Here is a 13614-nt window from a genome sequence, read left to right as displayed (position 1 = left end):
CTTAAGGTCTCCATTTTAATCTTTGGAAATCTCAGGGACTCTTACTTGAGACTATCTGTTTCTAAAATGTTTCTCAGGTGATTCTGTGTTGGAAACCATTAAGGTAGAAATTACAATGCTCCATCCATAAAAAAAATCCATGGTGATTTTTCTATTACTTTATTTTTGTTTTTGAGGTGATGTACAGTGGGCTTGCCTTTATATACATCAGGAATTTCCTTCCTTTTGCATAGTACCATCTGTTTTTTTCTCTGCCCATGACTTGTGTAGTTCACTTTCATCAGTGTCCAGTGCAACCAGTGAGTTCTGCTGTTATACTTTTTCACCCGTATTCCATATGTCTATTTTGATGTTAATTTATTATTCATCAATGATGTATAGCTGTTCCTTAATCAAGCCAGATAAATTTCCCAAACAGATGTAGAAGAGAAATTGCTACAAAAGCATAACACTATTGCAGTGTGACAGATTCTACCAACAAAAGACACTGTGATAGATAAGGCATTTGAAGGCAGAAAGAAATGCTTCTGAAGTTGGAACGTTTGAAGGGAGTTTCACGGTGAGGAGAAATCAAAGCATCACTGTTGAAAGGTAGTGAGGGTCATTGATTAACTCAATAATTTTTTATGGAACACTTGTTCTGTATAAGACTGTGTAGACAATGCAGGGATTGAAAAAAGAGCCAAAATCTTGCTTATCTGGGTAGGATTCATGGGCGGGGAGAGGGAGAAGCAGTCAATAATCAATCAATAATTCATTATATAAACGCTAATATTAAGATAGATAATGATAAACATCACAAACAGAAATGATGTGATAGAAAGTAATTGTGGTTCATTTTATTAAGGGGCCAAGAGTGATAACATGTAAGCATGGAATTGAATGATCACATGCAACAATGCAAAGATCAGAAGCAAGACCATTCTGTGTGAAACAATAAGCTTACTGAAAAAGCCCCAAGTATGAAGGTGAACTTGAAACATTCATGAAGCCAAGAAAGCTCAAGAGAATAGTAGATGCTAGAAGATAATGTTGAGACATTATCAAGTCTAACAAAGCTTTGCAAGAATTATTTATAAGCTAAAATAACAAGTTTGTATGTAAGGAGAGACAGTTTATTTAGAGCTTTTGACTGCTGTGTAAATAATATACTGCAGGAGATGGATAAATACATTCAGAAGCCAAGACAGGAATCTGTTGTATTGGCCAAAAAAGATTTGATGAGAATTCAAAATATGATTTCCTGGCAGGATACATGACTCGCTTCCTGATTCATAAGAAGATTGAAGCTATGATAAGTATACAAAATATATACCTTAACAACTGGGGATATTTATACAAGGTAAGTGCCAGGAAGTAGCCTATTACCTCCCCATTTTTCCTTTAAATAATCCCATACATTTTGACAAGGGACCCCATAATTAGTCATGAGTAGTCAAAAAAGTATTGTGTTTAATTGTCTTAAGTTCTGCCCTTAAACAGCACTGGGCTATTGAAATATTTATATAGATTTTGTGAATTCAGTTTCTATTGTTGGCTCTAAGAATTAGGTGAGAACATACAGATGAATAGCAGGAGTGTGTACATAAGAGGAGTGTAATTCTTTTCATGGAATTGAAACTTTCACTAAGTACCTGTATCCTATTATTGCAGAAGAAAATTCTCAATACTTAGATGGCACTAATAGAAATATTCACCTCACACCATTTTAGTATATTCATCTCAAATGACAGAAGATTCTGAAGAGCTTCTACATTTATGTGAAGATAAGCCTATCTTGAACTCTGATTACCATTTGAATTTACTTCTTAACACAAAGTAGTTTTTTCTGGTTTATTAATGTACAATACAATCATAGTGGGCATTATATATTATTTTTCTACATTGCAAGGTTTTGTGTTTATCAATTTCCTGAAGGCAAATTTTAACACAAACAGGCATGGGTAACATTGGATAAGCTCACTGAAAATGAGGGAGCAGGCCACATGGCTAAGCTGTTATAATTTCAGTTGTGCTGCATTATCAGAATTTCTTTGTATGTTTACCTGTCTGTATTTAAATTATAGATGAATACAAATCAATAGATGGAATGAGTGAGAATTAAACAATCCAGATGTTGCTTGAAACACAATTTCATTATTTCCTATTCTTCCTATTAAAATATATATAACATGAAAATTACTCTACAAACATCTGTAGTGTTTTTTCATAATGTTTTCTTCGCAGCTCCACCAGCCCACATTCTCACTGGCAGTTAGATATCTAATACATAGAATTTCTGGATGGATATAGTGGTTCATGCCTATAATACAGCTATTCAGGAGGCAGAAACAAGATGATTGCGATCTGAGGCTAGTGTTGGGAAAAGTTAGCAAGATCTCATATAAAAAAAATAAGTCAAGTATGATAGTGAATAGGTGTGATTCCCAGCTAGTCAGGAGGAAAAATAGAATTGTAGTCCAAAGTCAAAGGGGAGACCTATCTAAAAAATTAGGTAAAGCAAAGGGATGGGGTAATAACTCAAGTGGAAGAGTGCTTATGTAGCAATTAAAAGGCCTGAACTTCAAACCTCAGTACCTTCAAAACTGCTGTTCCTGTTACTGCTGCTGCTGCTGTCCCCCAATATTTTTGTTTATAGATTTAGCTTGCATTTGGCTGTTAATTTAGAGCCATGGCCAGCTATATCCCAGTGAGAATATTTTGAGTACCTGCCTTCTTATATATGTAAGTTTGATACACAGAGTCATCACTCTGAGCTCATACTTTTTACATAGATAGTGGACAAATTGAATTATTTTAGAAAAAGATATGAATAGTATGCTTTAAAAGGCTGTCTAGTTTACCTTTAGCTTCTTTCTGTATTTAAACATATTTTAAGGGGGGAATTATAGTAGCTAATACCTTGAAAAGCTAGAATTAAAGTGCATTAAGGCTTTCTTGAAACTTGTTATCTGTCATTCTAAATCCTCTTGAAGCTAGGTGTAAGGAATAATAGATATGTATTCAGTCAGGATACTTACTTTTTTAAAAATTGGCTTTGGGATTAGAAGATTTTTCACCTATCAGTATTTAAGCTTTAACTTCCTGACAGTTAGTCTTGACAAGGCCAAAATAAGATTTTAATAGTTGTGCCCAGAGAGAGGGTGGTTTTTCATTAGAAGGCAAAGTGTCAATTAAAAGGGTTATGAGATAAAGAAATAGAAACTAGATTAAGTTTATACTTTTGCAAGGATGATAAGAAAATCCATTTTCAAGTTACATTTCATTGAGGACATACTATCATAGGCAAAGAAGGATTCCTTACACTCTTAAAAAACTACTTTTGGCCAAATAAGGATTGATTAACTGTTTACTAATCATTTAAAAAAGAACCTTTGTGTATATCTCACAAGCATGTTTTAACTAAAATTAAAAGCAAAGGCTAAAAAGCAAAGGCTAAATTTATAACCAGCTATCTTACTTTGCCTTGTCTCTCTTCTCATAGTTATTTACCATTGAAGGATTGAACATTTGCAGTTTTAAGCAGAATTTCTAATCTCATAAGGAAGCCTGAAAAGTTATTTGATGTAAACCAGCAAAAATAAATTATGTGCATGCTTTGGTGTCATTCTCCTCCTTTAGAAGCAATGAAGGCAAGCCCAGGCATATGATTTTAGTATTACAATGAAAACTGAGCCTGCAGGTCTACAATAACATCAAGCTAGAATTTGGAATTCCAAGTATATGAATAAAATTAAGAGTCTCTCTGTTGTCTACTGCATCTTTAAAAATGACTGATTATATATTCAGCCAGTTTTTAGAAAGTTTTTAAAAGATTATTTGACTTGAAATGTAGGCTGTGTGTAAAATAAGAAATCCATTAGTGAAGACCCAGGAGATTCTTCCCTCAAAGAGATACTGAGAATGGATTTTCAGGTATTGGTTTGCATAGCTCGACTTTCATGGGTACATTCCCACCTACTTTGCTTCTAGGTAAGGTAGTATTGGAATTTATCTATTTTTCTTTACATATGCTTTATAATTCTTTCTGCCTAATGGGAAAATCATAATATTTAAATTCAGATATTTTCTTCTGGCCTTTATAGTTTCCAGTGGAAAAAACTTCACTGTTATTAGAATGATTTTTCTTCTACAAGTGACACATCAGTTCTTTTTGATGCCTTTCATGATGTTTTCTTTTGTTTCCAAAGTTTAATTATGAGGAATAGTAGTAAGAATTTATTATCATTTATCCTGATTACAGTATACTTAGCTTCTTGAATATGCCAAGTTTGGGGAGTTCCAAACACTATTTCTTTGATTACCCTTTCAGTCCCTTTTCTTCCTCCTTTTCCTTTTCATCTAGAATTTAACTTTGTATCTCTTTGCTATCACTCCATAGGTCTCTGTTTATCTGTTCATATTCTATTTTTTAGATTGAGTAAATTTTATTAATCTTTTCTCAGTTTCATTGATACATTTATCTGTTTTCCCACCTCCTGCTGGGATTGTTTAGAAAGTACAGTACTTCTACTATTGTAATTTTTCCTTTCTTGTTTTTTTTTATGTCAGTTTTAGGGGTTGAGTTCAGGGTGTTGGTGCTATCCCTGAGCTTTTCTTGCTCAAAGCTATTACCTGAGCCACAGCTCCACTTCTGGCTTTTTGGTTTATTGGAGATAAGAATCTCACATTTCAAATTGGTTTTGGTGCAGGGTGATATATAAGGATCTAGTTTTAGTTTGTTGCAGGGGTTGAACCAGTTTTTCCAGCACCATTTGTTAAAGAGGCTATCTTTTTTCCATCCTATTTTTTTAGCTCCTTATCAAAGATTAAGTAGGCATAGTTCTGTGGGTTCATTTCTGGGTCTTCAATTCTGTTCCATTGGTCTTCAGGTCAGTTCATGTGCCAATAGCAAGCTATTTTTTTTACTATAGCTTTGTAATACAGCTTGAAGTTTGGTATTGTAATTCCTCCAGCACTGTTCTATCTGCTTAGGATTGTTTTTGCTATTCATGGTCTTTTATTGTTCCATCTGAATTTCTGGATTGCTTCCTCTCTTCCATGAAAAAATGGTGTTGGGATATTAATGGATATTTTATTGAATTTGTAGATAGCCATTGGCAATATTGCCATTTTGACTATATTAATCCTCCCAATCCAGGAGCATGGGAGGTTTTTCCATTTCCTTAGTTCTGCCTTAATTTCTTTTTCATGGTTTTAAAGTTTGAATCATAGAGGTCTTCTACTTCTTTGATTAAGGTTATTCCTAGGTATTTTATGTTTTTTGAGGCTATTGCAAAAGGAGTTGCCTTCCTGGTTTCAGCCTCGGTCTTTGGATCATTAGCATAGAGAAAGGCCGTTGATTTTTGAGGGTTCATTTTATATCCTGCAACTTTGCCAAAGTTTTGGATCAGCTTTAGTAGCTTGGGGGTAGAGTCTATGGGGTTCTTTAGGTATAGAATCATGTCATCTGTGAAGAGAGAAAGTTTAACTTCACCTTTTCCTATTTGGATCCCCTTTATGTTTTCTTTTTGCCTAATTGCTCTGGCTAGGAATTCTAGCACTATGTTGAAGGGGAGGGGAGAGAGCAGACATCCCTGGCTTGCTCCTGATTTTAAAGGGAATGGCTTTAGCTTTTCACTATTTAGAATTATGCTGCCTGTTGGTTTGTCATAGACTGCCTTTATTATATTCAGGAGTGTTCCCTGGAATCCCAAGGCTTTTAACATAAATGGGTGCTGGATTTTATCAAACACCTTTTCTGCATCCAGAGATATAACCATGTGATTCTTTACCTCTCTCTGGTTGCATATATTGAACCAACTTTGCATCCCTGGGATGAATCCAGTTTGATCACGGTGTATGATTTTTTTTTTTGATTACCTGTTGAAGTCGATTGGCCAGAATTTTGTTGAGACTTTTTGCATCCACGTTCATCAGGGAAATTGGTCTATAGTTCTCTTTCCGTGATGAGTCCCTGCCTGGTTTGGGGATGATAGCTATACTGGCTTCATAGAATGTGTCTGGTAGTGAACTTTCTCTTTCAATTTCATTGAAGGGTTTGAGAAATATTGGTGTGAGTTCTGTTTTGAAGGCCTTGTGGAATTCTGCTCTGAATCCGTCTGGACCTTGGATTTTCTTGGATGGGAGATCTCTTAAACAGATACCCTGAAAACACTAAAAGTAGGAGTAGGAGAAACACTTGGGCTCCTTGGCACAGGATGAAACTTCCTTAGCAAAAACCAAGAAATGCTACAAATCAAGGAAAGGATGGACAAATGGGACTGCATCAAACTGCAGAGCTTCTGCAGGGCAATGGAAACAGCTTGCAAGATAAACAGAAAGCCCACCAATTGGGAAAAGATCTTTACCAGCCATACAATGGACAAAGGCCTCATATCTAAAATATATGCAGAGGGCTGGGAATATGGCCTAGTGGCAAGAGTGCTTGCCTCCTACACATGAAGCTCTTGGTTCGATTCTCCAGCACCACATATATGGAAAACGGCCAGAAGGGGCGCTGTGGCTCAAGTGGCAGAGTGCTAGCCTTGAGCAGGAAGAAGCCAGGGATGGTGCTCAGGCCCTGAGTCCAAGGCCCAGGACTGGCCAAAAATAAAAGTAAAAAAAATAAAAAAATATATATGCAGAACTAAAAAACTTAAGTTCCTCCAAAACAAAACCACAAATAACTAATAGCTCCCTCAACAAGTGGGCTAAAGACTAAAAAGAGACTTCTCTGATGAAGAAATGAGAATGCCAAGAGACATATGAAAAAGTGCTCTACCTCACTGGCCATAAAAGAAATGCAAATCAAAACAACATCGAGACTCCTCAGAAGGATAAACATAGAGTTCCCATTTGACCCAGCAACCTCACTTTTGGGCATCTTCCCAAAAGATCACAAACAAGAACACACTAAAGCCACCAGCACAACAATGTTCATTGCAGCACAATTTGTCATAGCTAAAATATGGAACCAACCCAGATACCCCTCAGTAGACGAATGGGTCAGGAAAATGTGGTATATATACACAATGGAATTTTATGCCTCTATCAGAAAGAATGACATTGCCCCATTCATAAGGAAATGGAAGGACTTGGAAAAAATTATACTAAGTGAGCCAAACCCAAAGAAACATGGACTTTATGGTTTCCTTCCTAGGGAATAATTAGCACAGGTTTAGGCTAGTCACAGTAGAGGATCACAAGAGCCTAATAGCTATACCCTTATGAATGCATAAGATGATGCTAAATGAAATGAACTCCATGTTATGGAAACAAGTGTTATATCACTGTTGTAATGACCTTCAACATGCCATGTGAAGCGGTAGCTTTTTTGTTGTTGTTGAAGATCTTCTTGTATCCCCTTTCCGTGGTTGTTCCCGTAGTATACCTGTATCTCATCTGAGTACTCTGGATACTGTATATACTGGTATTAGAACTAGGGAAAGAAAGGGAATTTCAAAATCAAGAGACAAAGGATAAAAAGACAAATGACTCAAAAAACAACACTTGCAAAACCATTTGGTGTAAACCAACTTAACAACTCATAGGCAGAGAGGGACATGGGGAGGGGGGAGGGGGGAATGAGGGAGGAGGTAACAAACAGTACAAGAAATGTACCAGAGGCCTAACATATGTAACCTCTCTGTACATCACCTTGACAATAAATAAGAAAAAAATTTTAAAAATGGAAGGAAAAAAAACTCACAGACTTTCCTTCTGGGTCTGCATTAGAATTCCTATACTCAGATATCAACCTCTGGAGTAATTAATATTACAAGAGTGAGCCACTGGCACATGATTAGTATTATATTTTTTAATTCTATGATTTTTTTCACTTGTTATTATTTCTGTTTCTTTATGGATTTTTTTCAATTTCTTTTTCACTTATTAGAGAATTTGTAACTGATTGTTAAACCATTTACTGAGTATTTTTATTTTTATTTTTTTACCTCCTCCCTTGTTAATTGCAGTTTTAATTCATTTGCTGAGATCATACTTGTCATTGAAATTGTGCCTCTTGATTTTTAGCATTATGTGTAATTTTTGTTGCATGCTAAACAATTTATCACTTTGCATAGGGGATTCTCTGAATGCTATTCAAAGCTTTATTTAGCGAATAGGTATCCTGTTTCAGTTTAACATATGTGATCTGTTGTTTTGGCCTGTGGTGCCAAAAATGCTAAATATTTTGGGCATATAAGATGTTGCTTTGGTTTTCTTGGTCTGGTGAGTGTTATGGCTATTACAGTTTCTCAGTAAACGGAGAAGCAGAAGTTATTTCTTGAGGCAAGAGAGGTCTGATTGCTGGGTCGAAGGGATTTGACTTTTCCTGGGCAAGGTGGATTGGTGTGAAGACCCTTCTTGGCAATTCCACTGGCTATTTTGAACTCCATACAGGAGTGTCAGTGTAGCACCTCTGTTGGCAGTTTAGTTAGGCTCATCCTTATACCCTCCCCGTCCTTACCACTTGTCCTGTTCCCTCCTGGTGTTGTCAGGAAGAAGAGATGAGTCTTCTACTGTCTCTGGTTGTTAAATTGAGTTCATAAATTCAAGATTCCCTCTGCTGTCCAGAGGGAGGCAAGGGAGTGTAGCATGGTCTCCAGTTGCTTTATTTTCCTGGTTTGGGAGTTTCAAACCAGGTTACTTCCACTTAACACCTTTCAGATGAACTTTATTTGTCTTATTTCCAGAATTTATAGTTATACTTGGTGAGGAGGAGCCAGGCTAAATGAGTCTCAACATCTTGTTCACACTTGAAGATGCCATCTGCTGTAGCATATGGAAAAAGTGACATTCAGGGCCAAACAGTTTTCTTTTGGAATCCTAGCTCAGTAACTATTCTTTAGGACTTACATGACAGGAAATTGTTTTAAGTTTTTTTTATTGTCAAGGTGATGTACAAAGCTGTTACAGTTACATATATACAGCAGTGAGTACATTTCTTGTTGAACTTGTTACCTCCTCCCTCATTTTAAGTTTTCTAAGCTTGATTTTTCTGGTGTATAAAATGAGGACCATTCATTTATTTATTATTCTTATTAAACACAAGCTCTGCCACTGGGTACTCACTGTAAACTGGCAATGCTTATGGCAATGGAATGTTTTGAAGCACAGGCCAGGTACTTCATCGTGCTTCATCCTCATGTGCACAGATATCTACAGGTAATCTACGTGTAAATAGTGCTACAGTGTCAAGTTCCCTGCAAAAATAAATCATCCCTGCTATGGAGTGATTGGGCTGAGCGTTAGCTAAGATTGCTTCAAATCCTGAGATAAGAAATGGTATTTATCCCCTCACTAATTTTACCTGTATTATCTTATTTAATCTTTACAACTACTGTATGATTATTATTTCTACAGATGGGAAGTGAACCTCAGAGGGACTAAGCACATTTTCTAAAAATTGTAGATAGTGGCATTCACTCTGTGGGTGTGTATGTGTGTGTGTGCACACACGCACGCCGGGTGCTTGCTGTCCCTGAGCTCATTTGCCCAAAGCCATCATTGTATCACTGCACCCAAAGTCCTACTTCAATCTTTTTGGTAATTAAAGATAAGAGTATCATAGACTTTTCCACCTAATCTGGCTTTGAACTGTGATCCTTAGATCTTAGCCACCTCAGTAGCTAGGATTATAGGTGTGATCCACTGGAGACGAGCATCAGAATCACTTTTAAAATACAGTATTTTTTTTTCAAATCTCTTTTTCTCAAAACAATTTTGATTTTCTATTTTGGGTTGTGTTGAAGGATTTCGTTTGTAAAATGATAGTTCTAAGGTGCCTACATAGATTAAGTTTCTAGAATTGAAGTAAAACCAATGTTATTAGTTACTATAGAAAAAACACACACAGACCAACATATAGAACATGCAGGGAGAGAAAGAATTTGAGAAATAAAAACACCATTTTCAAATGTAGAGCTCTACTTGAGACTTAATGTGTATCTTAAAACAGTGACAAGGTAGAAAGTTAGGCCATAGGTAAGTGGAACTCACTGCATCCTCTTCAGTAAATGGAAAAACTTGTAAAAGTCATATTTGAAGATGCTGAAGTTTAAAGACAGAATTTCCAAATATGAGAAGAAAGGAAAACTAACATGTGTGCATGTATTGACTTGTTTTAACCAGTTATAATAAGATATGAATGCATGGACATATCTGTTCTAATGGAAAAACTGTTGTTGATCAGCTCATTGAAGATGCACCTGAAAGAAGGTGGGACTGTTTTGTGTGTGTGTGTGTGTTTTAATTTTTCAGTTTTCAAAGGCTCATTTTCTGTGTGGGGTTAGGATGCTCCCTCCTCCACACCAAATAAGTCAGTACTAATAATTTGTAAATTCCCTCATTTGGTTCCTTTCGGAACATTCTTTTTGGAATTTTTTTTGGAAGTCAGCTATTAGAGAATATTGTCCTTCTGAAGGCTCCCTCTTGTAACTTTTCTTGTCCTCAGGCCTTTAGTGTGTGTACCTAAAGCAGTGCCCTATCTTGTCTCTTGGATATGCTCTTCCCCTTTCTAATTCTCAAATAACCACTTTTCTCTTGTCTCATCTTTTAACAATATTCCTTACTGACCCTTAAAAATTCAGCTTTGAACTGGGCACCTGAAACTCACACTTATCACAAATATTCCGTAAGTGGAGACATGACAAATTTCAGTTTTAAGCCAGCCTGGGCAAAGTCTGTGAAACTCCAGTTAATCTCCAATTAACCAGCAAACTAGAGTGGCCCAAGTTGTAGAGCACCAGCCATGGGCAAGAGCACACACACACACACACACACACACACACACACACACACACTCACAGACAGAAATGTGCAAAAAAATAGAAAACAAAAAATATAGGGATTTTTTTTATTCACATAATCCCTAGAACAGGAGGCAGAGTCACATAAATAAGCTCCAGTCAGGAGGCAAAAGGAGGTACACGAAAATATAGGTAAACAATTCTAGTGAGGTTTTTACTGGGAGAAACAGAAAAGGTAAGGGAAGAAGGTCCAGCATTTGCTTGCTTGCATAATTTCAGTGGGCCCTGGGGAATAGAGACTGTCTTGGTACCTGGCCCTGGGATGACTGGGGCAGTCAGATTGTGGTCTACTGTGTGTAAGAGGCCACTAAAGAAGGCTCTTGGGGCTACTGCTTCTGAATTGGCTGTTTTCCATAGGATAGGTCGGCAGTCTCACAGACAAGTTGTTTTCTGTGCCTTACCAGGCATGAGTGAACCCTGGAACGGCAGAATCCTCTTCAGGATCATCAAAGCTCCAAAAACCAAAGTATTAAATAGAGACAATATTTTAAAAAAGGTTGAAAATAGTCATAAGTATTGACTATGTAAATCAGATACAGAAGTTACCTGTTTTGTTTTCATGACAATCTTAATGTAGGGATTTTGTTTTTATTTCATAGGTGAGAAAATTTATGTTCATTGCTTGTGGGTAATGGACTAGCTAGGGATGAAAAATTTTCAGAATCAGTGTACTAAATAGTCAGGTTAAATACTGGAATAGATCATTTCAAATTCACTAGAGGACCTCTGTGGGTGGTGGAGGGAAACAGGGTGTGTTAGGAAGCTTTTAATTAGTCTTTGTGATGAAGAAACAGTCTTGGGGGTAGTTGAGGCAGTGGGCTAGGTTCAAATGTAGTAGTAGTAAAAAGATTCAGTTTTATGCCTGCTCTCTTCATCTTCTCCACACACTCAATTGTCAGTGCTTTTAAGTTTTCCATGAGCTTACTGCTTTTTTAAAATCTAAATTCATTTTAAATTTTTTTAAAATTCTAATTGCCCAAAATTATATAGAAGATTTTTGATGATATAATTTTTTAACAAAACCTTTAATCTGTCATTTGTCATTGATACAGATGACTGGAATAGAATATGTATTAAAATGTCAAATATACTAGCACAATGATATTTTATTTAAGTGCATAATTAAATCATGCTTTGGAAGAATTGATCCATCCTTATTTCCTAAGGAAATACCTTCTATATCAGAATGCTTTCTTGAGGTTTCTCCCACTTGCATTGCCTAATGCTCTGTCAACACTTTACTATAGTCTCCCAAAGCTCGTGACGGGAGCAGATGATACTTTTCATGGCAATACAGAGATGGATACTTTCAATGTACAGATGTCTAAGTGCTTCTCCAAGGCATAGGAGAAGATGCCCATTTTATTTCTAGCAGCATTTCCTGGGGTTAGACCAAACTGCTTACCTTCATTACAAACATTGACAGAAATATGATCCAATATGGGATAATTGAAAAGTGTTTACTTATTATTACTCACAGGGCTGCAGATAATACTAATAGAAAATGATATCCAGTAGCCTAATATTGAGATACACTTGTTATTATCCCAGGTGGATGTAAACCTTAAAATTGTTCAACACTTCCTTCTATCTTTTGTCAAAAGAGACCATTAGTTATTTTTAAAAACCTGAATATAGGATGAGTCTACAGTTACCTGAGCATTATTCTAAAGTACAGAAAATATTAATAACAAAAGCAGTGTTTTATAAAAGCTTAACTTCCCCATGCTATGTGTGTATGCAAGTGTGTGGAAGTATGCATAAATCAGTTGAACAAAGCTAAAATATTCATGTTTCATGATTATTTTAAAAATGAAAGCTGAAAATACCATAAAGTTGTTTTTCACATTCTGTATAATTCTGTGGGAATATGTGGCTTATAAACTTTATAGTATACTAATAATGTTTGTAGTGGTTTCTAAAGAGGAACTTAAAGGAAATTCAAATGATCTAATTATTATTTCCTTCTACATTTTTCACTCTTATTTTTTTAGTAAGAAGTATGGGAAAGTTTTAGAAGCTATTAATATATTTTCTTTCTAACAGATAAGCTATATCACTAGATGCTATTAATTCATTAAGCAAATGAGTCCTATCTTTTATTCCATATCCAAAAGCACATTTATGAAATGACAGAGAAATTTTCTTGCAAGAATGGGGAGAATTGTCATTCTAAATAGTGAGTTGCATTGATCTATACTTATGGAAGAACAAGAACATAAAAGAACAAGGAGATGTGAGGATGAAAACAGATCATCTATTAGCATTTTTACTGGCTGATAAACGACAATGTAAGACTTTTCTTTTGACAAGTTGAAGCAATTAACTTAGGGATAACATTGATAATTGAAAAAAATCCAGGACTGAAACAGGGTGGTGCCCACCTGTGTCCCAGCTACTCAGAAGATGAAATATAATTTTGATGTTTTTCTAAGTGCCCAATGCAAGTACAACATTGGCTTATAGAGCCTGGGAAAGTACCTTGAGAAATAACTGAGCCACTTGAGAATTGTATTTGCAAATACAATTGAAGGAAATGAGAGATCCATCATATTTCTTTGACAGTAAGATGTTTATACCAGGCCTAGCTTCTCTGCTGGAGATAACTATAGGCAAAGTAAGAAAGGAGAGTAAGTGGAAATCTGCAAAAATTGTATGGGGTTAATGAACTGAAGCAATACTCTTAACCTTCCAAAATTCTTCAGACTGTGGTGGTTGTTTTTTTTTTATTAATTTATTCCTTTGTTAGTGGATACTGAACTTCAAGAGGACTGAGTAATAAGGCAAGATGTGGGCTTATACAGTATTATGAGAGGATGGAGAG

This window comes from Perognathus longimembris, chromosome 12 (genome assembly GCF_023159225.1).
Source record: "Perognathus longimembris pacificus isolate PPM17 chromosome 12, ASM2315922v1, whole genome shotgun sequence".
Lineage (NCBI taxonomy): Eukaryota > Metazoa > Chordata > Mammalia > Rodentia > Heteromyidae > Perognathus > Perognathus longimembris.
Note: the sequence above shows the minus strand (reverse complement) of the source record.